At 38.5% G+C, this 24,552-nt stretch overlaps 1 protein-coding gene across 5 annotated transcripts in view; it reads left to right on the forward strand.

Moving 5' to 3' along the window:
- PDGFD (platelet derived growth factor D) overlaps positions 1-24,552 on the forward strand; it is a 232,595-nt gene that overhangs the window by 12,558 nt on the left and 195,485 nt on the right. The gene's annotated exons all lie outside the window — the stretch shown is intronic.

A 24,552-nucleotide genomic window follows, 5' to 3' on the forward strand; every position in this document is an offset into this window, starting at 1 on the left:
GCTGAAACTGAACCCACCTCTTGCTACCCTAGGCCAATGTTGCCCAATGGAAACATAACACAAGCAAATGTTATGTGAAAAATTTCAGTAGTCAATATAAAAAAGGAAAAGAGAAATGCATGAAACTAATTTTAATAGTACATTTTATTTAACCCAATCTAAATCCAAATATTTTATCAGTGTCAAATAAATATTTTAAGACTCTTGGGATTTCTTTTTATATATTTTTGTCCTATTGAGTCTTCAAAATAAGATATGCATTTTATCCTTATAACACATCCTATTCCAGGCTGGCCACATTTCAAAAACTCAGTAACTGCACGTGGCTAGTAATTACCAATTTGAACAGCACCATTCTAGGACATTAAGATTATTTATTTAGACCAACACAAGTTATCATTGGTCTTTTTCCAACATAAAAAACACTTAATTTATGAAAATGACTTAGCTCTTTATTCCAGTGTGTTGAAATTGACTTAGTCACTTTTTCAGGGGATTAATAACCTTGCATGAGCAAGTTTCATGTGGTATAAATTCTTTTTTTTTTTTATCAACATGGGTACATTTGATGTTTCTGGTTACTTTAATGTATTCTTTAAAAAAAACCCTTACAGTCATCTAATAAGTATGCTGTCAACCAGGCTGTCAACTCAGTTTTTTATGCTGGGTGCAAAATTTTTGATATTTGAGAAACTTCTTATGAAAACAGCAGCTGGCACTTCATTTCTCTGTCATAGAAAGGGAAGATCTGCGTTAAACAAGCATTGGTATTCCTTTTCATTTACAACTTAATTTGACTGGGTGCTGACAACATTCTTTTTTATCACTTGACCATTTTAAAAAATGTTTCTTCTGGATAATCAGTAAGAGATTTGTAAAAAAAAAAATACTGCCATGTGTTTGGGGGGTTTAACCTATTATATATTTGATATAGATTTTTATTAAATAACCCATATTTCCTTTGAATTAGAAGCCTTAGATAGTATATGCCTTTTATTAAGAAAATTAAATGTTATGAAATGTTATTTTGCATTTTAATATCTCAGATCTAACATTTACTCTGTGGCCCAGATTTGAAAGATGATTAATAAAAAGTATTATATATACTTTCATTCCATTATATATACATTCATTATGTATAATGAAATGAATATATTTCATTTCATTATATATACAAATATAAATCATTCCAACTTTTTCTCAGTGACATATTTCTACCAAGGTTTTGTTTGGTATTTGTTTGCATGGCCTTTTAATTTGGGCAAGCAAAAACATTCTATAAAGTAAAATGGCTTGTAAGGGTAAGGGTGTCCAGTTTTTCCTTAAACAACTTAATAAAAATCTCACTGGATTATGTTACTGTGAGAGGCTCGTATGTAATGATGCCCTAGAAAACTTCCACTGCTGCAAATTTATTTCGTGTTTTATTGGAGGGCTCAACCTGAGTTGCACATTTTGATGTCTCGTCCCATGAAAGACAACACAGTGTACAGAACACCAAACTGACTTGCCTAAGGAAGGAACTGCTTCAAGAGCTCAGAATCTCTTCAACAACTCAGGACACAGCGTGGTTCTACTGTTGCTGAAAACATCTTACTCATAAGGCACTTTCAGAGAAGTAGTTTTAAGAACAATTACTTTTTTAGTATGCTCTGGTGCCTGGTGTGCACCATTCTGACTTATCTTTACCTAAAATTATATCATTTATTGTTCCTTGACCATGTTCTGTCTTTTCCCAAGAATCAAGGCTTAGATAGGATAGAGATTTTTGTCTCTTTTATTTCCTACTGTATTCCTAGCTCCTGGAGCAGTACATGGTATTGTCTTAAGAAATTAGTCTTAAGAAAAAGGACAGGAGCTAAAGCTGCCTTAAATAATCTTAACTGGATATGAAAAGTAGACAAATCAGTTTTGTAATATAACCAAGGGAAAAAAATGTAAATCCCTTCCTGGTTTCCATGCAGCATTTTGGGAGTGAGATTTGCTTGCTTCGTCATTCATTTCCTGAGTATCTACAGGAGGTGCTCAGTAAATATTTGCTGAATGATTGTATGAATGTCACCACAATGCAATTCAGGTGAAGTTCAAACTTCCACCAAGAAGAAAAGGGTCCATGGGTAGCAGGGGTGCACTAGCTTTAACTAAGGGAATTTAACCTTGGGTGCCTTCCCTTACAAGATCCCTTCCAATGTCCTATTACCTGATTTTATATTTGTAATTTGGTACTCTTTCTCTTAAAGAGAGCATCCCAAATTGTATAAGTGTCAGACCCCACAAAATCTGGATCATTTCCTGGTATTAAAGAACATAGCTTGTCATTTGAGGTTTGCTATGAAGAAATGAGAAAATATTCTCTACCAGACAAATTAATGCAGCAGGAGCTCTTTTACCCCAAAATCTGGATTTAACCACAAGGTCTAGTCTTAATCTAGACCTTTAGACTGGCTGATGCCCATGGTGATTGCAGCGCTGTTGGACTCCTTCCCTGGATGTATTTCTGCTTCCTTCCCCCTTTGAGATGTGTGCATTCCAAAGTTCCATTGTGTTTGGTCCCACACATATGTCTTCCAGTTATACATGTTAACGTGATTATGTAATTTAATTAAATATTGTGTGACACCAAATGAGTATAAAAAAGAGAGTTCTGTAAATAATTTAAGGGAATATTTTATCTGGACTTTAATGATGAGTTACTAAAACCGTATGAGTTTGGTCTAAGTGAGATAACCAAACAGTTTTACAAAGAGTGAAAAGAAAAGAAAATAAATCTAAAAGACCTGAAGGGCTCCCTGTATAAATTGCTTCCACATGACTTTAAGTCTTTTTCTCTGTTTTCAAGAAAGAAATTGGAAATTATGGATAAGTTATGGACATGGCTTATGCAAGAAAAATTAAAAGAATTTTATCAGTATGAGACATAGTAAAAAACATCTTTTTACTTCATCAGAACTGATCATAGGAATGCACATTTATGTTTTAAGCTAAAAAAATGTCAAACTCCCCATTTTAACTGGCCTTTTAAGTTGATCAACTGAGTGGGATAAGAGGGTTTCCAACATGTGTAAAGAACATCAGTAATATCTTAAAAAGACACATGTATTGTATGATAGAACATACAGTGGGTGCCAACAGAGGTCAATGAAATTCATTAGCATGAAAGGAAACCTAGCCTGATGAAAGGCTGTGTGGAATAATAATTAAGGGTAATAAGTCCGCAGCTGAAATCCTGCCCCTACCACTCGTTAGCTATATAATCTTGGGAAATTACTCAACCCTTCTCAATCCTGAGAGATTGAAAGCAAAAGCAAAACAAAACAAAAACAAAAACCTATATTATAAGATGAAAGTGAAGATTAAATAGTTACTGTTATGTAATGCTCTTTGCACAACATTGGGGAAACAACACTTAGTGAAAGGGCATTCAGATGTCTACATTAAGTCGTTCGTGGGGTTTTTCTTTTTTCATGTTCCAACATGTTTTCAGATTATTCCTTAAATTATAAATTGTACCTTACTACAAATAGTAATAACAGCTATCTACAGTATGTTTATATAATGACTTTGTCACAGACACACTAAATTTTGGTGCTGGAAGGCTTCTTAGAGGTAGTCTAGGCCACCTTCTTGCTGTATGGTTGATGAAATAGTGGCATAGATTTTTTTTGGCATTTTGAACTAAAAAGTAATGGTAAGAATCAAGAATTTGTGGTTCTTATTATTGTTTTTTAATTTTATTTATAATGTTAACCTTCAGCATTCAGCTTACTGGAGCATAGTCAAACCAAAGTTGTAGATCAAGCTAGTTTTCAGTCTGTTCCGGGGAGGCTTGACTTTTTAGCAATCTGCTTTCTGTACATAAAAACATGAATTTAAAAAATGCTGGAAGTTAGGAAGAAATCCATTTCTAAGTTGCCAATCAAACTTTAATGTTTAAAAGCAACATGTATGCAAATACAAATTAGTCTTAAGAAAAAGGACAGGAGCTAAAGCTGCCTTAAATAATCTTAACTGGATATGAAAAGTAGACAAATCAGTTTTGTAATATAACCAAGGGAAAAAAATGTAAATCCCTTCCTGGTTTCCATGCAGCATTTTGGGAGTGAGATTTGCTTTCTTCGTCATTCATTTCCTGAGTGTCTACTATATGCCCTATACTTGAGTTGCTAGAGATATATAGTAAGAGAGACATCATTCTCCACTCTATTAGCCCATTTGTTGGACAGCCCCTTGAGGCCAGTAGATTAAAGCCACCAAATACAGGCTGGACCTTCCAGAGGAGCATTGAGGAGGGCCCCCCACCCCAAAACAGCAAGGGTAGTTCCCCAAGAGCTCTTCCCAAAGAACTCTGAGTTGCCATAATGTGTAAATAATGCCCCTGAGGATTGAAATAGGTAGGCTAAGCAAAATCTATAAAGTCCAGTCTGGTGCCAGATTTTGTACTTTCATGGAGACCAAGATCAGATGAGAACTCCAAGAAGGACAGGGTTTCCACTTTATTCTACAAGCATTGGCTTAAGAACCCTTTCTAATTCATGCCTGCTCCCCTTCAGCATGTTCAGAAATGTGTAGGTGAGATATAGATACTGGTTTTAATAGAAATCTTATTATCTAATCAATAATTTTCTAAAATAACTCTAGCAAACAATCTCTGATCTAGAGGTGTTCCTTCTACCACAGAAGAAGTTACAGCTTCCTATCAAAACAATTACATGTGAAAATGCAGAGGACCTTTTAAAATAGCATGTTTAATAGAGAAAACAATTCATTTTCCTTACAAAATATTAATGATAATAAAACCTTATTACTGAGATAAGCACTGTAATGAAAACCTCCCCCAAAATGAGGCCATCATCTTTCAGGGAGCTGTGGGCACGGTGTGCCCAGTGCCAGCAAGGAGGCCAGAGGCACGTTGCTTGCAGAGAACAGCTCTCTTCCCTGGAGCTTCACCCGGAGCACCCGGAGAGCAGGTGGTTTGGGAACCATTACACCAGCGCAGTACCAAGGCCCCTGTTGTTCCCTGATGCGTCATTATGTCGACCGTCACAGACGGCAGTAGCCACGGTGGGTGATTTACGAACCGTCTGCATTTACTCTAGGATTTTAAAGGAATAACCGTTACTTGCTGGTATCTACTGCCTCGTTCTAGTCACAAGAAATTCTCTGACCCTTAGCTTTTCCTAAAGCATGATCTAACTCTAATTTAACTACATCAAGAACCTGGAGTCTTGGTGATAAGAGAACTCAGAGAAGACTTGAAAACTCACTGATTTATTTGACGAGTATTTACCAAGCATCTGTTGTTAGGCACTGTGCTAGGTAGGTAATGTGGAGATTTAAAAAAAACAATGAGTGCATCTGCAGATAGCTATTACACATACACATACCCAGATGAATGATGGTATTTTACATATATATGTTCAGGCACTCACACACACATACATACTTATTTATATATTCATATGTATCATATGATACATTTAAATATGCTCATGCATAATATAAATATATGTGGTATCATTAATATGGTAACGTTAATATGGTAAATGTTAAAATAAGATGCTGGAACAGTTCTAATCAGGGAGAATCACCAAACCCGGAGAGTCAGGGGTCCTTTCATGGACATGAAAATGATGTTTGTGCCTAACTGTCAAGAAAGCGTACTAGTTTCCTAGGGCTGCCATATCAGGTTACCACAACCTTGGTGGCTTTAAACAATAGAAATGTATCCTTTCACAGTTCTGGAGGTTAGAAGTCCAAAAGGGAGGTGTGAGCAGGGCCAGCCAACCTGCAGAAGCTCCAGGGGGACCCTTCCTCCCCTCTGTTGGCTTCCCTTGGCTCCGGTCTCATCACTGCAGTCTCCGCCCGCCTGGCCATGCTGCCGTGTCCTCTTCTGCCCGTCACCTAACCCCTGGCTCCCTTTGATAAGGATATATGCAATTGTATGTGGGACTCAGACATGGATAGTCCAGGATAAACTCCTCATCTCAAGGGCCTAAATTTAATTACATATTTGGCCATAAAAGGTAATATTCACAAGTTTTGGGAATTAAAGTGTAGACATATCTTTGGGGAGCTACCGTTAAACCTACTACAGATGATGAACTTCCAAAAGGTGAATTTTGAGGGAGCATTATAGTCTGAGAAGCTAGACTAAGCAGAGATATAGGGGCATCTCTTCTCTAGGAAGGAGAAGCCATGTTGGGTAATGGGGAAGCGTCAGTGAGCAGCCGTGTACAGAGAGGAGAGGGAGGCAAGCAGGGGTAAGGTAGCAAGGCCCCGCCACAGAGCCCCTTCGCCCCAGGGAAGCCATGCTAAAGTGAATCGGAAAGCAAGTGAGAACCAGGTGGAAAGCAATCAACATGGAACAGGTGGGACCTCCTCAAAGCCTACATGTAACTATTAGCCATGAGAATAAAAGGGAAGGGAGAGATTTCATATGCATAATAAATGAACAGGATTTGGAATTGATTGGGTTTAGGTTCCACTGAAGAGACTTCTTCCCAGTGCCTGGGTAACTGGGGAAGGGTGAGGACATGAACAGCGATAGGGAAATGAGAAGGTAGAAATGATGATTGAGTCTGGATGTGCTGCATCGCTGGCCAGCACAACATGCAGAGGGGATGCAGTCAGAAATGGAGAGCTGGTCTCCGGAGAGCATGAGGCGTGGGAGTTGCCTGCGCTGAAGGGCACGAAGGAAGAAAGGGAAGGGGGAGAAGGGAATGCTTCCAAAGTCACAATGTTGGAGGACTTTTTCTGTGAGAGGCCCAGGGAAAGAAAAAGAGAGCTACCTTCCTGTATTTCCCTGTTTCCAAAAGTGCACTTTTTTTAAGGATTATTTAATTTACAGAATTTTTCATGCAGTAATTGATTGTAAATGACCTCCATCTCTTTATGTCATCTCTGCTGAAATACTGGTGCGTGAATCTTGCTATGATTTTTCACATTCTGTGCTAAAGTAATTTACTCTAATTATGACCTTATTAAAGTAACATGGTTATATTTGCTTTTTGTTTTATGGTAATGACTGATAAACAAAATGCTAATTGGCATTACAATTTTGTGCTATATTTGTTCTGATATTCAAATGGTGTATTTAGGATTTAATTGGCACACCAGTCTGAATAATTGTCTGTCCTTATATTTCTATTGCTTTTTTTGTTCAGGGAAGTTATTTATTAAGACAAGGCAAGGGCCCATAGCTTCATTGCTGGGTGTAGTGTCAACACTGGTTTTCAGGGGAAAGTTCTCTTTATTAACTGGGGAAATATGCAGTTGATCCCAATTATCTCATTGTATGTGAAGTTTTCATTGTTTCATATGAAAAATCATGGGATTATCGTTTGTCCAATTGCAAACAATAGCTTCTACACAAAACTTCTGTGTTAGTGTTTAGTCTTCAGTGTTTGTGATTGGATTGTTGTCCATTGTACTCATTTTTGTTTACTCATTTTACTCTTCAACTATTTCCATTAAAAGTTATATACCCTCTCTCGCTGCCAAATATTAAGCTCTGAGGATGCGGTGTGATGCATCAGACTCCTGCAATAGGAACTGGTTGCACTATGCTTCCTTACCAACTCTCACTGACTACACAGTCCTTCTGGGTGGTCTGTCAAGTGGAAAGAATATAAGTCTGTAGTATTGTTAGAGCACATAATGGAAGAATCAAAGGAGATCATCTATTTAGAAGGACCCTGAAAACATTCAAAGTATATAAAATGTACAGTATAACCATATGGTATGTTTAATGCTATAGATACTTTGTTATTTATTTTGAAGTGACATGTACAGAGTGCAAAGAAGGAAAGGTCTATGGTCTAAAGTTGTGCATCTCAAAATGTACTGTGCTTATGAATCACCTGGGTATCATGTTGGAATGGAGATTCTGCAGATTAAGGGAGTCTTTGGTGGGCTTGAGATTCAGCACCTAAAAAGCTCTTAGGTGATGTCATTGCTTCTCATTTTGCAGACAACACATTTAGAAGAAAGGGACTAATGCATTTATGCTTTACTGATGCAGGGTTCTCCCTAATCAAATATTAGAAGAATTTAAAAGTACACATATGTAAGTTGATATCACTTGTGGACCCAGATACCTTCTTGATGATACACATAGGGCTGGGAGGACACATAAGAGCTTTTTTAACCCACTTAGAGAACCAAAGTATTTTAAAAAATGGAAAACAAAATTAATCTAACAATGGATTATGGTGTTTAAAACAGTTTTAAAGTGATACTTTTCATAATGCAAATTTTTGTCCAAAATAATTGCTTTGTAAACATGGATTTCCTCATTGGATTTCTTACATGCAGATATTTTTAATGATAAAAAGAGTTAGTGTATAAGTTAGAATCTGTTGTCAATTTTTTTTCTATTCACTAAATATAAGTTCATATTTATGGGTAATATACATTGCTTCATTTTTTCTTCAACACATAGAATGATTACAGTACATTAACTATCACATTTATGAAGTTACATAATTTGTTCCTAATAAGAAAATGTTCAGAAAATACTCATCTCCATGCCATAGGCCATGTTGTGGGATGCCTACAGTCTAGCAAGAATTGGCTAAATGTGGAGAATACTAGATGAGTGGGCATGACTTCTGCTTTAGAAGCTCATTTTCTTCTGGGGAGGCAGGAGGCTTGTGCACAAGCAGTGGCAAAGCCTTGGGGCCTGTCTGCAGATGGGCAGCTTTGTGCTCTAGAGGTGGGTGGGAGTGGGAAGGTGGTATGGGGGTCAGCAAAGGCGGCAGAAGGCAGCTTGAACATTCAGGTGGGCCCATTGAGTGGGGTGTCTTCAAGGACAGGAACGGCAGACAGAATTCCAGACAGAGAATTCCAGACATCCAGCAAGTAAGAAGGCAACAGATGGGTGATGGACATCACTAGCAGAATAATTTTAGGTACATTGGGAGATCACAGTCAGTCATCACAAAATTTGTTCTGTGCAAGTCAGAAAACACTACCAACCAGTGACCCTGCCAGCCAGCCACCATGGTCTCTGGCAACAAAGTGAGATTTACCAAATCCACCGTAACTTTAAGTACTCTTTAGAACATTGTAGCTTTTCCTTGTACTGATGATAAAATTTACCAAGTAAGCTTAACTTTTACTCTAGAAATAATGCTGTAAATTCTGTATCTGTATACACATCTATGATTTCAGGGTTTTTGAAAAATGTTCCAGTTCTCATGAAAATTTTATAATGCCAATCATCACACATTACTCCCTAAAAAATAATTCCCCCTATCTCCTGCTAGAACATATGTTGACAAGATACAGAAGAGCAAGGGCTGCATTTCTCCTGTTCACAGCTGTGTCACGAGAGAAGTGCTGGAGCATTTTATTTATTTGGGATTCAACTCTCTATTGGCCCAATGTTTAAAGATCCTTTTCTGTTAGTGAAAGTCTAAACAACAGGCAAATTTTAAAGTGCACTTTGTACTGACAATTGTGTCAATATTTTGTGCAGGGCATTTGGTATAACGAACTTGCTGTTCAGCAGACCTGAGCTTGAGAACTGCTGGGTGAATGGAGCACAGAATGGGAAGGAGGAACTCTGGATTGTTGTCTGAGGGCAGCCACTGCCAGGCTGTTTGACGTCTAGCAAATTCTCTAGTATGGTACTTAGTTTTTTCATCTGTATAATGAGGACTTTGGACCAGTTATACTCTAAAGCCCTTCTAGTTCTAAAATTTTAGGATGTATGTGAGCAAAGTATGACTGTAAAATCTTTTACAAAGTTGACCCAAATATTTAGTGTTTCTTAAAAGTACTTAGTCTGGCAGGCAGGATAATTCTTTATATTTTTTCTGCAATAAAGCGTAAAAGTGACGATGGATTGGTATTGGTACAGGTGGAATGCACCTGGCAGAGCAAATGCTGACATAGATTACCCTACATCATCGTGCTTTTCATGTTATTTATTATTGGACAAGGCGCACTTTTGGAAAGTTACATGCAAGCTGAATCTCATTCTCATGCCATTGATGTTGTAATTTATAAAATGTTTATTTTGTCAGAGTAATACATGCATGTATTAAAAAATCAAATGGAAGTCTTTCAGGTTTATAATAATGAATGGTGCTCTCTCCGATCCCTTCTTGTTCACAAGTCCCAGTTCCCAGAGGAACCTGGCTGTTTTCTTTAATTGGCATTTGTTTTGTTATTTCTTCATATATACTACCATTCTAGATGTGTGGTTTCTAGCAGATCTGTTTTAGACATTATTTATTGTCTTCACACTGGCAGGTGATGATTCGTGGGTTCTGTGAGGAAGGTAAGGTAATCTTACTTGTTCAATCTGTCATGCTTAACTGGAAGCCTGCAAATGTGATTTTAGAGATGTTTTATTTTTGTTTACATAGAACAGTTATAGGACAGTAGTTAGATCACTAAATCATTTATACCCTTGGCTCTTTTAGCTGTCCAAAGATGAATTATGGAGACAGTTCTGGGTCTTTTCCTGTGTACATGAGAGCTGGGTGGTGCCTAATATCCTCCTTTTTCAGATTCCAAAAAGAAGGCTCGCGGTGTTGCTTCCACCTTTACACTCGTCTCTGCTGGGAACGCCTCTCCTTCCTCCCCATCCCATTGCGCCTGTCTGCCTGGAGGACCCCCTCTTCTCCTTCTGACTCAGTCCAGTGTTACCTTGTCTTTTCTGTCTGCAAATCCTTCTCCAGCCTTCCCAAGAGATGACAGACAGCTCTTCTTCTATATTCCCTAGGTGCATGTGTTTTATGTATTTTCTCACTAGCCTTCCACCCACTTCCTAGACTCCCTCTCGAGTGCAGACCCTTACTCTCAATTCCCTTCTATCTGTCTTTCAGGTACCTTAAATTCATTGAACACAGAACTAAACTCACCCAACAATACTCTGTATTTTGGTGAATAGCATGCCTATTAACTGAAATGCCCTACTCCCTTCCTGCTGACATCTAACCACAGGCCTCCATACGACAAGGAGAGGGGGAATCAGATCAGGTTCATACTTTCCTGAAATTCTTCAGTGCCATCAAACAGCTTTCCGAGTAAGGCCCTCATAGTCTTACTTCCCCATACCCTCAAGCCTCACCTCACCCAGCCTTTGCACCCTATTTCTGCCATACTAAGCCACTTGACATTTCTGTGAAATAACATGTTCTCTCTCTCTTCTGTGATTTTACATATATTGTACCATTTTGGAAAACTACCTTTCCAAAGGCAGTTTCCCCTACCTCCCACACAAACTTCCATCGTTCCTTGTTTAATTCCTCATCTTTCTCCAGTTCATCTCACAAGCCTTTCTAGATTCTTTCAAAACCGAGATGGGTGCACCTCCATTGGGCCACCCCGAGTCTTTGGACTTACTTTCCCCATAATACCTAATACCATGTGGTATAACAAGACACTGACAAGTGTAGCTACCAATTATTTAGGATTTATTTGTCCCTGGGATTATACAGTTTTATGGATACTATGACATCTAAATATGATTGCCTGATTACTAATATAGCAGAATACCTGCTTTCTCCATGACTCTTCTTTGAGAGACTAACCTTAGCCCCTGCTGAGAGGGCAGCATATCAGTCCTGTCCCAATGGCCTCAGGACATTGGACAAGGGCAGACACTTGACTTGATGTGATTTAACCAGATTCCCTTTCATAAAATGTTTGAATTTGGGCTCAAAGACTATAACAAAAGGAGTTCATTGAAAGCCAGACTGAGAAGCCTGTTTTCATTCTGTGCATACAGAAGTGAGAAGAGAAAGGAGACTGGAGATGTGCGGCCCATGTGGCTGGGGAGGCAGAGAGCACATCTGTGTTTCTGACCTTGCTTTAGGAGTTTCAGCCCCTCTGGAGACCTGAGCAAGCATACCACCTTGGGTCCCAGGAGACTTCTCTGTGTCTGTCCCTCAATTGACCATTTTACCTAAGCTAAATGAGTGAGTTCTACTGCTTGAAACCAAAGAATCCCTAATTAAGATATTGATCTTAACCAAAATATTAACTGTGAATTTGGACATGGAGAGGGATTCTCAGAACTTAACATATGGATGGAGGTGCTTAATAAATGAAATCAGTATCTGTCTCCTTTGGACTGGGTACCATCAGATGGTCACAGCCACAGTGTGACTCTTTATAACCTCAGCGTTCCTGGGGTTGTACCACTTGAGTTAATTGGGCTTTCTATGGGGCTTATTATCCCAGTTTGGAATTTCATTTTGCATAGGTGATAAATTTTCTAATTGACACAATCATTTCTTTTAATAGTATATTTAGGATGTTCTAACAATGGTTAATGGGATGTATTTTTTTACATACACTTAGCATCTGAAAAAAATTAAAGCTAATGTTTAATGTGTATAATCCATTGTTGATTTTGCAACAGTTACCTGATATGTAATACTCCAAAAAATGGAATTACATTATGTTTGAGTATATATGTGTCTGTGTGTGCAATCCCTAAGCACTCATTTTATATACACAGCCAGGTTTATACTTGCAGAGGGTAATGGAAACAGAACTATCAAACACTTTATTTTCTACTTTCACACTTCCTGTATATTTCATTAGTGGGTGATAAGAATGACTAATGTTACAGAAAAGCATGTAGTTGTCAAGAGATTCATTATGTTACACAGGAGTAAGCGTGGGTGTGATCTGCCCAGATGCCTATCTTGACATGGAGCCACATCAGTAGGTAGGAGGCCCTCATTCTGCTCGCTACTAGGAGTCTCAGCCAGATCATGTCCCTGGTGAATAATATGAACAGACCCTGATGCAGGATACATCAGGGCTCAGGGCTCTGCCACGTCATGGGTAACACAGGCTTTTTGAACCTCCGTTTTCTTGTTGTTTTGGTTTGTTTTTGGAACAAAAACATGGAAACATCTTTTAGAACAAAAAAAATGGCACCCATAACACTCATCTTGTGTTCATGCATCATATGACTATACTATACAGTCTAGTGCATTGTATGACATAGTAGCTTCTCAGTAAATGCTGGTCATTAGTATTGCTGTTTAACTCAAAGGGAAGTAATTAGTTGCTATGAATTAAAAATTGGATGCACATAGTGAACATGTCAGTAAGGTCCTAAATGAAGATAACGTTTGCAGAGAACTAGAGCATTTGTCACAGCTAACAACATCACACTTGAATACGCTGGAGCATCTCATCACTTATACCACACAACTCAAGGGATGGGCATCTTGCTGTTTTCTCTTCATCAGAGAAACTGGAAGTATATTGAGAACTTCAAAACTTTGCTTATCATTATGACTTTTAAAAGCAGCCAAAAAGAAGTTCAGCTATAGAAGTTCCTCCAGCTTTGCTGGCTAAAGTCTTGATGGTAGTATTCACAATTCCTATTTAATAATTCACGATTTATAAAGATTCAATGTATTCATCAAAACTAGAGAAACCATCTAAAAATGAGTGCCATTTTATTGGATGTTGGCAACCCCTTAATCTTACATTTATTTAATAAATAATTGCGTACTTACCATAGTGCTAGACACTGTTCTAGTGTCTGGTGTGCAGTAATGGCCAAGAAAGGCAGTTTCTACTTTCATGGAACTGGCTTTGTAGGGAGAAGAGGCAAAGGGCACTAATCGGTAAACAGGGTAGTTCCCAAAAGTAAGAAGTACTTCAGAAAAATAAAACAGGGAGTTATGACAGTGAGTAGTGTAGATATGGGGTGATACTAAGTGGGTTATGGACCCATGGTATCAAGGAATAAATAGGCTTTCTGCAGACTGGGGAAGGAACATCCCAGGCAGTGGGAACAATAAGTGCAAACACCTAAAGGCAGGGCAGAAAGAAAGCCAGAATCCTGAAGCCTGGCAGAGCGAGCCGAACAATGTCTGTGCAGAGATACCAGGCCCCAATCCCTGGAACCTGTGAATGTCACCTTCGAGGGTGAAGTTTTTGCTGATGTGTGATAATGGTAAAGATCTTGAGATGAGATTTTTTTATTTTGGGTTATCTGAGTGGGCCCTAAATGCCACCATGGGGGTTCGTATACAAGCGAGGCAGATAGAGATTGGACAGAGAGAGAAGAGGAGAAAGCAGTGTGAAGACATTGGAGCGATGCAGCCGTCACGAGCCGAAGCAGACAAGGAGCAGCTTCTTTCCTAAAGCTTCTGGAGGGGGCACTGCCCACTGACACCTCGACTCGGGACTCCTGGCCTCCAAACCTGTGAAAAATTCTTGTTGTTTTAAGCCATAGAGTTAAAGGTCATGTTTTACAGTAGCCTTAGGAAATGAATACACACAGCAAATGAGAATTAGAGTGACAGTGATGAGCAGATCTTTCAGGATCTTGTAGGCCAAATTGGAGTTTTTTCTAAGTGCAGTGCAAAGGACTTGTGTTGCGTGATTTTAGGCAAATCAGTTTGGCTGTGAGGGGGAAATAGAAGGTGGGGAGGGGATAAGGACGGTTCAAGACTGGAAACACACTAGTTAGGGGTTGGTTGCAGGACTCCAAGCAGTAAATGACAGTGGCTTGGTCAAGGATGGAAGCTATAGAGAGGGAGAGAAGCAGATGAATTCAGATCACACTTTGGAGGCAGAGCTGGCAAAATGCTAATGGATCAGGTGCGGAACCTAAGGGCAGAGATATCCTGATCTGAATGTAAATAAAACTATCAGATAAGGGCAAAATACTCATCCATGTTCATTCTGCTCACAGGAAATATAGTCTGACAAAATTTTGAATAATTCTTTCTTTCATTTTTGAACAAACTAAATCATTTTTGAAATGTGTTGCTTCTAAGCTCTTTTTCTAAGCTATTTTAGATGCCTTTAGCTCAGCTATAACTGGAAGGATACAAGACACATAAGAGTGAGGGGTATGATTGTGTATAAATAAGAGTGTGTAAGAATCAATACCTCTTAGGAGAGATTTAGAGGAAATGTATTGGAGAATACTGAGGAATGTACCAATCCATGTACTCCTGCCCTGAAAATATTAGCACAACTTCTGATTGAGGCTCTTAGAAACCCTACAGCTATGCATGACCCCAAATATGTGCACCACAGATATTACAAAGACCATTAAGGTAAAATTTCATTTTTACATTTTACCATCATTTGATGGTAACACAAGCATTGCAATGAAAGTGACTAATAAAGAAAAATTGATTAATTTACAAGCATCTTTTATTTTTTTCCCTGTCAGTTGTAATTCACTAATAAATGGTAAAATTGGAGAACTTAGATGTTTTGTTTATTATTCAAGTAGGGCTTGTTACTGACTTCATGAAAATTTTTATCCAGATTATTCAATTTTCATTATTTAAGAAAATAAAAAATATAAAATGACCAAATCCAAAATAAATCCATAAACAGAAATGTAAATTTATATAATAATATTGAGATAATATAATCAAATGGAAGTATTTAGATAATCTATTACTCTAATAACAATGGATCGAAATGGCAGTATTGCAATAGTATAATAATAATAATATAATTAAATCTCCTTGACTGTTACTACTGTCAGCTAAGCATTACTTTATGAGTTATTTACTTACTTATTTAATCTTAACAACTAATTCTAACTAAAGGATAGTAATCAAAGTGACATTTGTCAATTCTTGGCTGAGGCAATCAGGAGTCAGTATGTCTCTTGCATCCGATTCTTCCCCCACTACAGCAACCGGGGAGTTCTGAATGTGGAGATAGGAGAGGGTCACCCGAATGGCTTTGAATTTTATGTGAGTGAGAAACAAACTCTGAGTTAAGCTACTGAGATATCAAGGCTATTTTGTTACTGCAACTTAATCTATCCCATCCTGACTGATACAGGTATTGCATAATACATTTGCAATCACATTTCTCATTTTGTATATTCTCAGACTATCACGGAAAGTTAGGTCTTATATTAAAGAAGTATGTTTTATTGTGACAAATCAGATAATTGTACCTTTATAATCTCCATGTGGACTAGTCACTGGTTAGATGAGAAGATAATGGTCTCAACAAGAACATGCATATTCAGCATAAATAATTCTTTAAAATAATGCCATATAGAAGTACATTATCTGTGGTAGCTAGCTCATTAGAGTTACTTTCCTTATAGAATGGCTTTATAAGCCTGCCTTACTCATGTTGCAGAATTTAAGAGCCCAGGAGAATTGAAAAGATAATATAAATAGTGGACACCAGGAAGAAATCACCACCAAAGCAGAGCGCCCATGTAAGGAGGTTTTGAAAGAGGCCACAGGGAATCCAAAATAAGGCCACCTGGGATTTTGTTGAGCTGTAGGAAAATAGGTGTTGTTTCATCTCTGTACAAAGTAGAGAAAACACCTGGTATTTTGTTGAGCTGTAGGAAAATAGGTGTTGTTTCATCTCTGTACGAAGTAGAGAAAACAAAAAGGAAGACAAGACATTCTTATAGAAATACCTTAAGTTCTTCTGGGTATGTCATGCCAAGATTATGTTACTTGTGGAGAGTTTTTGAAAAAACATAAATTTTTTAAATTGAATTTTATTAGAATCCTTATCTGTCCAGTAGTAGACTATAATAAGTGAACTACAAAGAGGGAGTATCAAAGAGATGAAAAGTTGACCAAAGAATAAGTGATGTGAATTAAATCATCTGATTGGATGTAAGGATAAGCATTTTATTGAATACTACCTGAATTTCTGGTACTTCCCTGTCCTTTGGCATGCTTGCCATGACAGAGGGCATTTAAATCTCCAGATGTCTTGAACTGGAAGGGGACAGTATGTTTTTAATGGCGGCTCTGTGGTATGCACATCCAAAGATTCACCCTGGTGCCACTTTTAAGTCTTATCTTGACTTTGCCAACCTTCTGCAAATGAGAATTTCAGCCTAAAGGTTATCTCATCAGAGAGTAGATCACCAAGCAGGCCATTTTAAAAAATAGTTCCTTACTGTGCAGGATACTTAAAGGGAAACACTGGGACGGTGTCTCTAAGGAGACTACCTGGCATTTCTTCTCATTGGTGGCAGAAAACCTTTAAGGCACAGTTATTAGACAAGAAATGCCATTTGCTGACAAGGAAATTGACTTTACAGCTCCTACCCTGTCCTACATGACTCTGGATGGTAAAGAGTCAGCTTTAAGAGAGAACACAATTCATTCTTTGAATAAATAGTTTTTTGAGTACCTACTGTATTCTACGGGTATATAGGCAAGGTTCTTGCTCTCGTAGATCATTTATTTAAGAAATGAAGGGGCTGTGGGAGAGGTGGTAAATAATCAGTGATCTTATTGTGCAAATTGTAACATTTTGTTTCACATAATGGCAGTTTTGAAGTCAGATGCAACTTACAATTATTGAAGGTGTCTTCCCTACCACTGGCCAGGCAGCAGTCTGATTTTAGCTGTCATCTCCTGCTTATGCCCAAGCTTGTCAAAAGATGGCCATATTATTGCCAATTAAGTTGCATTATATGTACACATGTTGAGTTTAGTGGCCATTTGAAATGTTTGTGAGAAGATTACACTATGTTTTGACAGTGAAACAAAAAGTTATTGTGCTGACAAAAAAAAAGTTATTGTGCTGCAAGAAAACCAAAAACAGAGCACTTAAAATTGATATTAATGAAGCTAAAATTAATTTTTTAAAGGAAAACTTAGTATTTCACTGCAAAACAATAAGCTACATATTTCATTCACTTCTTATTTATATATGTAAAAGTGTGACATGATAAAAATCAATGATTAAATAAATCTAAAAGAACCTCTTTTAATTAACTCTACAATCAATTCAAAATGGTAAGAAAATACTGTCTCAGTTTAACGGGCAGAATTTGCTGTTAGGAATACAGAAATAATAGTATATCTTGTAATTGATGGCCTCTGGGATTCAATACAATACAATTCATAAACCAAAAAATATCAGGTGATTATTAAGGTCTATAAAAGTAATATAGCAAGAGGTGATAGAAAATGGTTGGATCCAGTGGAGGGGAGGTACTTTAGGAAAGTGGCCTAAGAAGGTCTCTCTGAGGATGTTGGAGCCCAAGATTGGATGATAAAAATGCTCCAGCTACCCAGAAGGGCACAGAGAGAGGGACAGCAAAGCCAAAGGCCATGAGGGTGAATGCACATAGCTTATTCAGCCACAAAGAAGAGTAACATAGCTGAGTGAAAGGAAGCCTGATATAAAGATATTTTTATCTTCTGTTTGTTTCAGCAGCCGTAGATATGACTTGTGTGACTCAGAGTTGCCCTTCCCCAAGAAGCTGAGATCACTTCTCTGACCTTTTGGAGAAAACTGGGCTAATGTGCCCACCTCCACTCAGTTCTGCTGTTGCTTGGCACACTCCCAGCCCTGCTGTGGCTGTTACTCATCATTTCCTGGCAGGTCACCACCTTAAGAACCAAACAGTGGCCCATTATTAGCAGCTATAGTGTTCCTGCCATTTCTTGATAATGCCTATGCTTCCCTTTCCAGCCCCTTCCCACAAGGATGTATGTTTGCATCAGACTTCACTGGAAGTTCTGGTAGAGAAAGGGGGGAGTTAAAAAGAACTTAGATTATAGGGGGTCTGCCTCATCATCTCCCCCGAGGAGCCTATATCCACCTGAATTTCTGCGACTGCAGCCTCCTGTTGTTAACCTTAAAAATAAAATGAGTTATGTTACCAGCAAAAAATGGGCTTATTCAGGAATAGCAGAGAATTGTAATTTGGAACAAGCAAGCCACAGCAAAACTATAGGCAAGTCCAGAAAACAAAGGAGAGGAAAGGAGGGAATTGGGAGGCCTGTCGTAGAAGGTCCATTGGAGGCAGGTGGAAGTATAGTGGTTTCTTACTGGCTGAGGTGTCACAGTCTCTCATTGGCTGGGCTGTTGCCAGAGGGAGTAGAAAGCCCTTCTTCCTTCTACTGGGCAGTAAAGTAGTAGGGACTTGCAAGGCAAGTCTCTTGGTTGGAGCCTGCAATTGATGATTAGTGGTAGGGTGTTAGAGCTCCCCCTTCTGGCCTCCCAACTCTATTTTAAATAAGGTTCCCTTTCACTAATTTTTACATTCTTGGGCTTTTTAGCTTCCATCTGTTTCTCTTTGTCTTTTATGCTGTCACCCCACCCACAGCCCTCCTTTAATTTACTATGCTGACTGTATGGCTATTTATTCCTTTTATTAATTATCTCATTTCAACTTTTGCCTTCACACCTCACCTTTCACCTCCAAGAAACTGATCAAGGTATTTAACTTGAAGTTTCTTCTTTAAGAGGAACTGTGGCACCAACTTTTAAGATGGCAAACTTGGCACCATGCTGCTCCAAGGAAACATCTACAGTTAGTGTGCAGTGCTCCCTGCAGTCATGATGGCAAAGTTATTCTTCTCGTTTTTCTCTCCCTTTTATGTTAGAAGTAAAAAAGAAAAATGACACGTTCTTAGAGACCTGATTGGAAAGGCATGTATTTATTCCCATGTGTCTGCTCATGATTCAAGATGATCACAGAAGGAAGCCTCAGGTTAAGGGGAAAGTTGACAAGAAATGCTGTAAAATCTGCATGCTGTGTATTTTTGGGTGATGGAAGGTACACGTGTCAGGATTTCCTCATCATTAACCCACTCTCCAGGGTGTCTAAGTAGCTGCCACATGATGCTACCTGGAAAGATTAAAAAACAAAACTTTCTTTTGACGTTACCAAAAGAGAGAGGAAAAAACAAAAACGATGAGAACGACAGAGGGAGGCCTCAGGTGCTGTGGAAATGTGGAGCTCGAACTGGAGGTAGCTCTCTGCATGTGCTCTGCCAGGTATATTGCAGTTTATTGTGCGTCTTATATTTTTAAGATTTATGTAGGTTTCCAGTTCATTCCAAAAATGTCAAGACACACCTACAGAACATATGCAATGCTGACTACAAAACTGGTGGTCACAGCATTTATTTGGAAGCTCTGCTGAATCACTGGGTGTTTCGACTTTGCATTTCAAGGTCATCATGAAGGTAATTTCTGCATGCAATTAATTAAGCATTATGAGCAACAATAATAGCAGTGGCAAAAGTAATAATCGCCACTATTCATTGGGCATATGTTAATGTGGTATGACAATGCTGAGAGCTTCATGTGCATTATCTGTGGGCATTATCTCATTTAATCCTCCCAGTAAATCATCCAGAGGTTTGCCCTCATTTTGGAGCTCAATAAATTAAATTTCCCAAAAAAAGAAGCCAGAATTCCAAAACAGATGTTTTCATCCCCCCCTAAAATTTTATACTGCCTATTCTGAATCCATACTTTTTTTTATATATATGGTGAACATCTCTTATTCATTGCTTATAACAGGTTTTCATAGGGAAAATATACACATAATCTTGCATGGAGTCATCTATTTGTGCCAGCCTTTTCATGTACCCAGAGGGTCTCAACAGGTGTGACACTATACCCCAAAGGCATTTGGAAACATGAGAAGTGTTTTGGTTGTGGTGATGAATAGAGGGTATCCCCAGCATTTAGTGGACATGGGTCAAGGTGAAGGGCATCTGCTGTCTAGGTGGAGCTGTGTTTGGGGGCAAATTTTAAACTATGCAGCACTTTTTGATAGATGAGGCATTTTCTGTATAAACCACTATTTAATCTCCTTCCTTTTCCCCTTTTTTCAGGATGTCAGAGCCCTTACTTAGGTAAGTCTACCTATCCCATGTTTTATCAGTGAGCACAGGTAACTCCTTATGCACCAGGCAGATTTTATGCTAAACAAGTTGTAGTGGACAGAAACGGGGTAGAGGTATTGCCCAGCTCATAAGTATCCCCACAGTGCAGCTCCTGGTCATGACTGACTGATCCATGGGAATTCCTATGAGCCAAGCTGGGCTAGTAATTTTCTCCTTGAAATTTGTGACAGGAATGAACAGAGGTGCAGCGACTAGACGCATTAGAATTCTAAACACTAATACTAAGAGTAAATAACTAAATGCCAATGCTATCAACTAGAAGGTCCTCAAACTTTTGTGTTGAATTCCTCACAGCTTATCTGGATCCTGTTCTTAGCTTTGGTTGAGTTTTTAAGCTCTCTGTGGGCCTTTTATATGTATACATGTGTGTGTGCATGCATACATATATATATATAACATACATGTATATAAATAAATATAAAATGTACAGACACCACATTTGCATGCATATTTTTTTAACTGAGCATAATTATTTCATTGCTTACAAAACCAGTGAACAAAACCTCAACTAATATACAAGTGCGCTGGAAGGACTGGAATGTGACCTTAAAGCTGTCTTTGCATAGACAGTGTGAAATTCAATAAATGTTTAATGTTTAATACTTGTTAGAAACAGATTAGAATCTAGGCTTTCACACAACACCAATCTGACCTCCTGGAAAAGTGAATCTGGGTTTATCACTTTGTTCCGCTTTTGTCTGTATCAGTGTTTGTGTGACTTGCAACACATTAGAATCACCTGTACACCTGAAAAAATTTTGAAGTCAACATCGTACTCATACTAATTAAATCAGAAAGTCTGAGGCTGTTCTCTAGGCATCAGTATTTTTTTAAAGATGACCAGGTAATTCCAGTTGCCCCCAGATTTGGGAGTCTCTCACCTAATGGACAACAGGCTCCACTGTCTGGCTGCCAGCCCCTACCCCAGCCTTACCCCAGCCTCGGCTCTTACCACTTTCTGCCTTACTCTGAAGTTCTTTAATAGTGGCTACCTTCCTTCAGCTTTCTTTTTTTTCTCTTCAGAAAAACTCCGTTGTGCAATCACAGTACATAAAATAAGAAAAGACCAGAGCTGGTGTGGTGGTGGGCACAGGGTGCCTCCTGTCAGAGGGCCTTGAACCCCTAAGGGTCTTTAAGACTCTCCCACCAAAAATTCCAGAGAGCTGAGTTGAAACACTTGCTCCAGCTCTTTCATTTTCACCCCAGGTTTCCTCTGCAGTTGGGAGAGGTCATGTAATTTGTTACTCCAAAGGTGCTAGAGTTTGCAATTGATTTTTTTTCTAAATTTATTAGTGTTCTTTCACAGTTACTCCTCTAACTTGTTTTATTTGCATTGCAGTGCAGGACGAGGAAGGGTTAGAGTTGTAGCTGGTGCCTGTAAATGAGCTTATCTCACAGCCTCTGTTAGCAGAGAATTGTTCAAATGATTGGCATGAGAGCATCAGATGTATAGCTCTTGCCACATTATATTGACATGTTCTATATATACATCCCTCTTACTAGACCTTAATGTCCTTACGAACAGGAATTGAATTTTAATTATTTTTTTCACATCTAGCATAATGCCTGGCACTCCAAGTGCTCAACAAGGTTGCTTTTCTCCATAAAAAGCAACTGAATAAGAGTGGAATTTTTTTTATTTTAAAGACCCTTGAATAGTACTTACCTTAGCCACCTTGAAACCATGTAAAATGAGCAAAAGGACAAGGCAGATAATGCTGATAAAACTGGTGTCAGAGGACATCTTCTCGGTGTGAGGTTTCTTACTGTATAGGGAATCCCAGTCTGAGACCCCAGCACTGTGGACTGTGGGAGGCCTTCCCAGGGGTCTGCTCCAGTCTAGGCAGGGTGATGAAGATTCTGCATGCCCAGCTTTTCATTACAAACTTACCAAGTGCCAGCCAACTTCCTCTTCTTTGAAAATGAGTAAGGGACTAATGAGAGGATAGGGACATGCTTGTGGAACTCTCTCCACATGGAAGGAAACCTCAGGAGTGGTGGGAAAGATCCCTCCCCCGACCCCAGCCCCACACTGACTGCGCTCTGTCACTCTTCCAAGCCGTCTGGTCTTCATTATGTGATATGGGTAAGGTTATGCATGCCTGCTCTCTGTGATGGTGTCACTGTTAGTCTGGGTCCTGAAATGAATACCCTGCACCTTAGTTATACAGTGACAATGTCACTGTTGATCATAGTAAGAATACATTTACCCACTACCTGCCTCATGTCATAAATTTGCTAACAAAGTTATAGGGAGTTTGATATTTTTGCAAATAAAATTTTGAGACTGTTTTGTGCTCTTATGAGGAATCATTGGTAAATACATAGCAATGGAATAGCATGTAATTTGATCCATAAAACGTTCTTAATAGTGAGATATTCTTGAAAGTCTATAAATAGGAGATATTTTGGGGTAATGTCATGTGGTTTTATTTGAACCTAGATCTGAATACATGTAATCTATAGTTACTGTTTTAAAGTAAATACATCCCTGATAATTTTCTTATAAACAATTTCAAAACTCTGAAATTGACATTGCTCACAAGCACTTTACTCAAGGTAGAAGTTCTCTCATTATAATGTAATAGTAATAATAAAAAGAGTGTACATGAGTGTTTTCTTGTTACATGAAGCCTTTTATATGTATTATTTAATTCGATCCAGGAAACAATCCTATGAAGTATATATTTAGCCCTATTACCAGATACAGAAATTCAAAGACGTTAATTGACTTGTTCAAGGTCAAGTAGTTGGTTGGTAAGTAGGAAGTTCAGATTCCAAAGCACATGCTTCTTGACTTTTAAGCCATGCTGTAGGGAGGTGTGTTTTCTAACCATCCCTGAGGCTTGTAACCAACCTATTCCCTTCATACTATCCTTCTCCTTCATTACTACTTTAAAAGTTCTGACTGTTCCTGAAAGTTAGTAGGGCTGCCCACAGATAAAACTGGAATTCTTTAGTCAGCACAAACAACATGGTAATGAAGATAGGCATTATCAGGGCCCTTCGTTGTAGCAATTTTAATAGTAGAAGGCTATTAATTCTATAAATTAGTGTTTCTGACTCACCTGATTTAAAAGAAATGCTGGGCTAAATGATTGTTTTTACTGTTTTCTATTTGAAGATGTCTAAAAAGTTTTTTATACTGATTGGTCTGGACTTTTTAAGACACTTTACTTTAAATTCTTAAAAGTTTTCGACAACAGAAAGTTCACATGTACATTACTGCTTTTCTGGGGAAAGGAAACCCTCATTTTTGTAGAGCCTTTAAGAAAGGGTGTGGTTTGGACTAGAGCCAATACTGAGAAAGATTCTTTACATCATTAAAATAATTACATTTGCCTTTAAAACTTGTGCCTCACTGTAACAAGTAAAAATCATCTAAACTTTTTCTACCCACTTGGCTAAACAGAAAGAATTTTTTGAATTTGCTCTGAATAAATGAGAAACATGACCATGAACACAGCTGATTTAGGGAAACAAACATTTATAATAATTATACATAGTGAAGATGAGAGCTTTAAAGATGGTCTGCTAATCTTCTACTCATCTTTGTGACCACTCGAACCAGTGTCGATACAGGAGTTCCAGTGAAGGGGACTCAGCACCCTCTTATCCAGCCCTTTCAGGAGCTGCTGATCCAATAATAAGAAAGTTCTTTCACGCCTCAAAGTGGAAGCTACCTCCTAGAAATGCCCACAGATTGCTCTGACTTAATAGCTGAACATGCAAAATGACCCTTTCTTCCCTCCTGACAACTCTTAAAATATACTGGTATTTATTTTGTTCTCTGCCCTTTGCACTTGTTATATTTGTCCAGGGGAGACTGGCCCAGAGGTTTTCTGTTGCTGAGATGGGAGGGGAGGAGGCAGGCAAGGACTTCAGGTGGCTTGAGCCC

Source organism: Manis javanica, chromosome 6, assembly GCF_040802235.1.
Source record: "Manis javanica isolate MJ-LG chromosome 6, MJ_LKY, whole genome shotgun sequence".
NCBI classification, from domain to species: domain Eukaryota; kingdom Metazoa; phylum Chordata; class Mammalia; order Pholidota; family Manidae; genus Manis; species Manis javanica.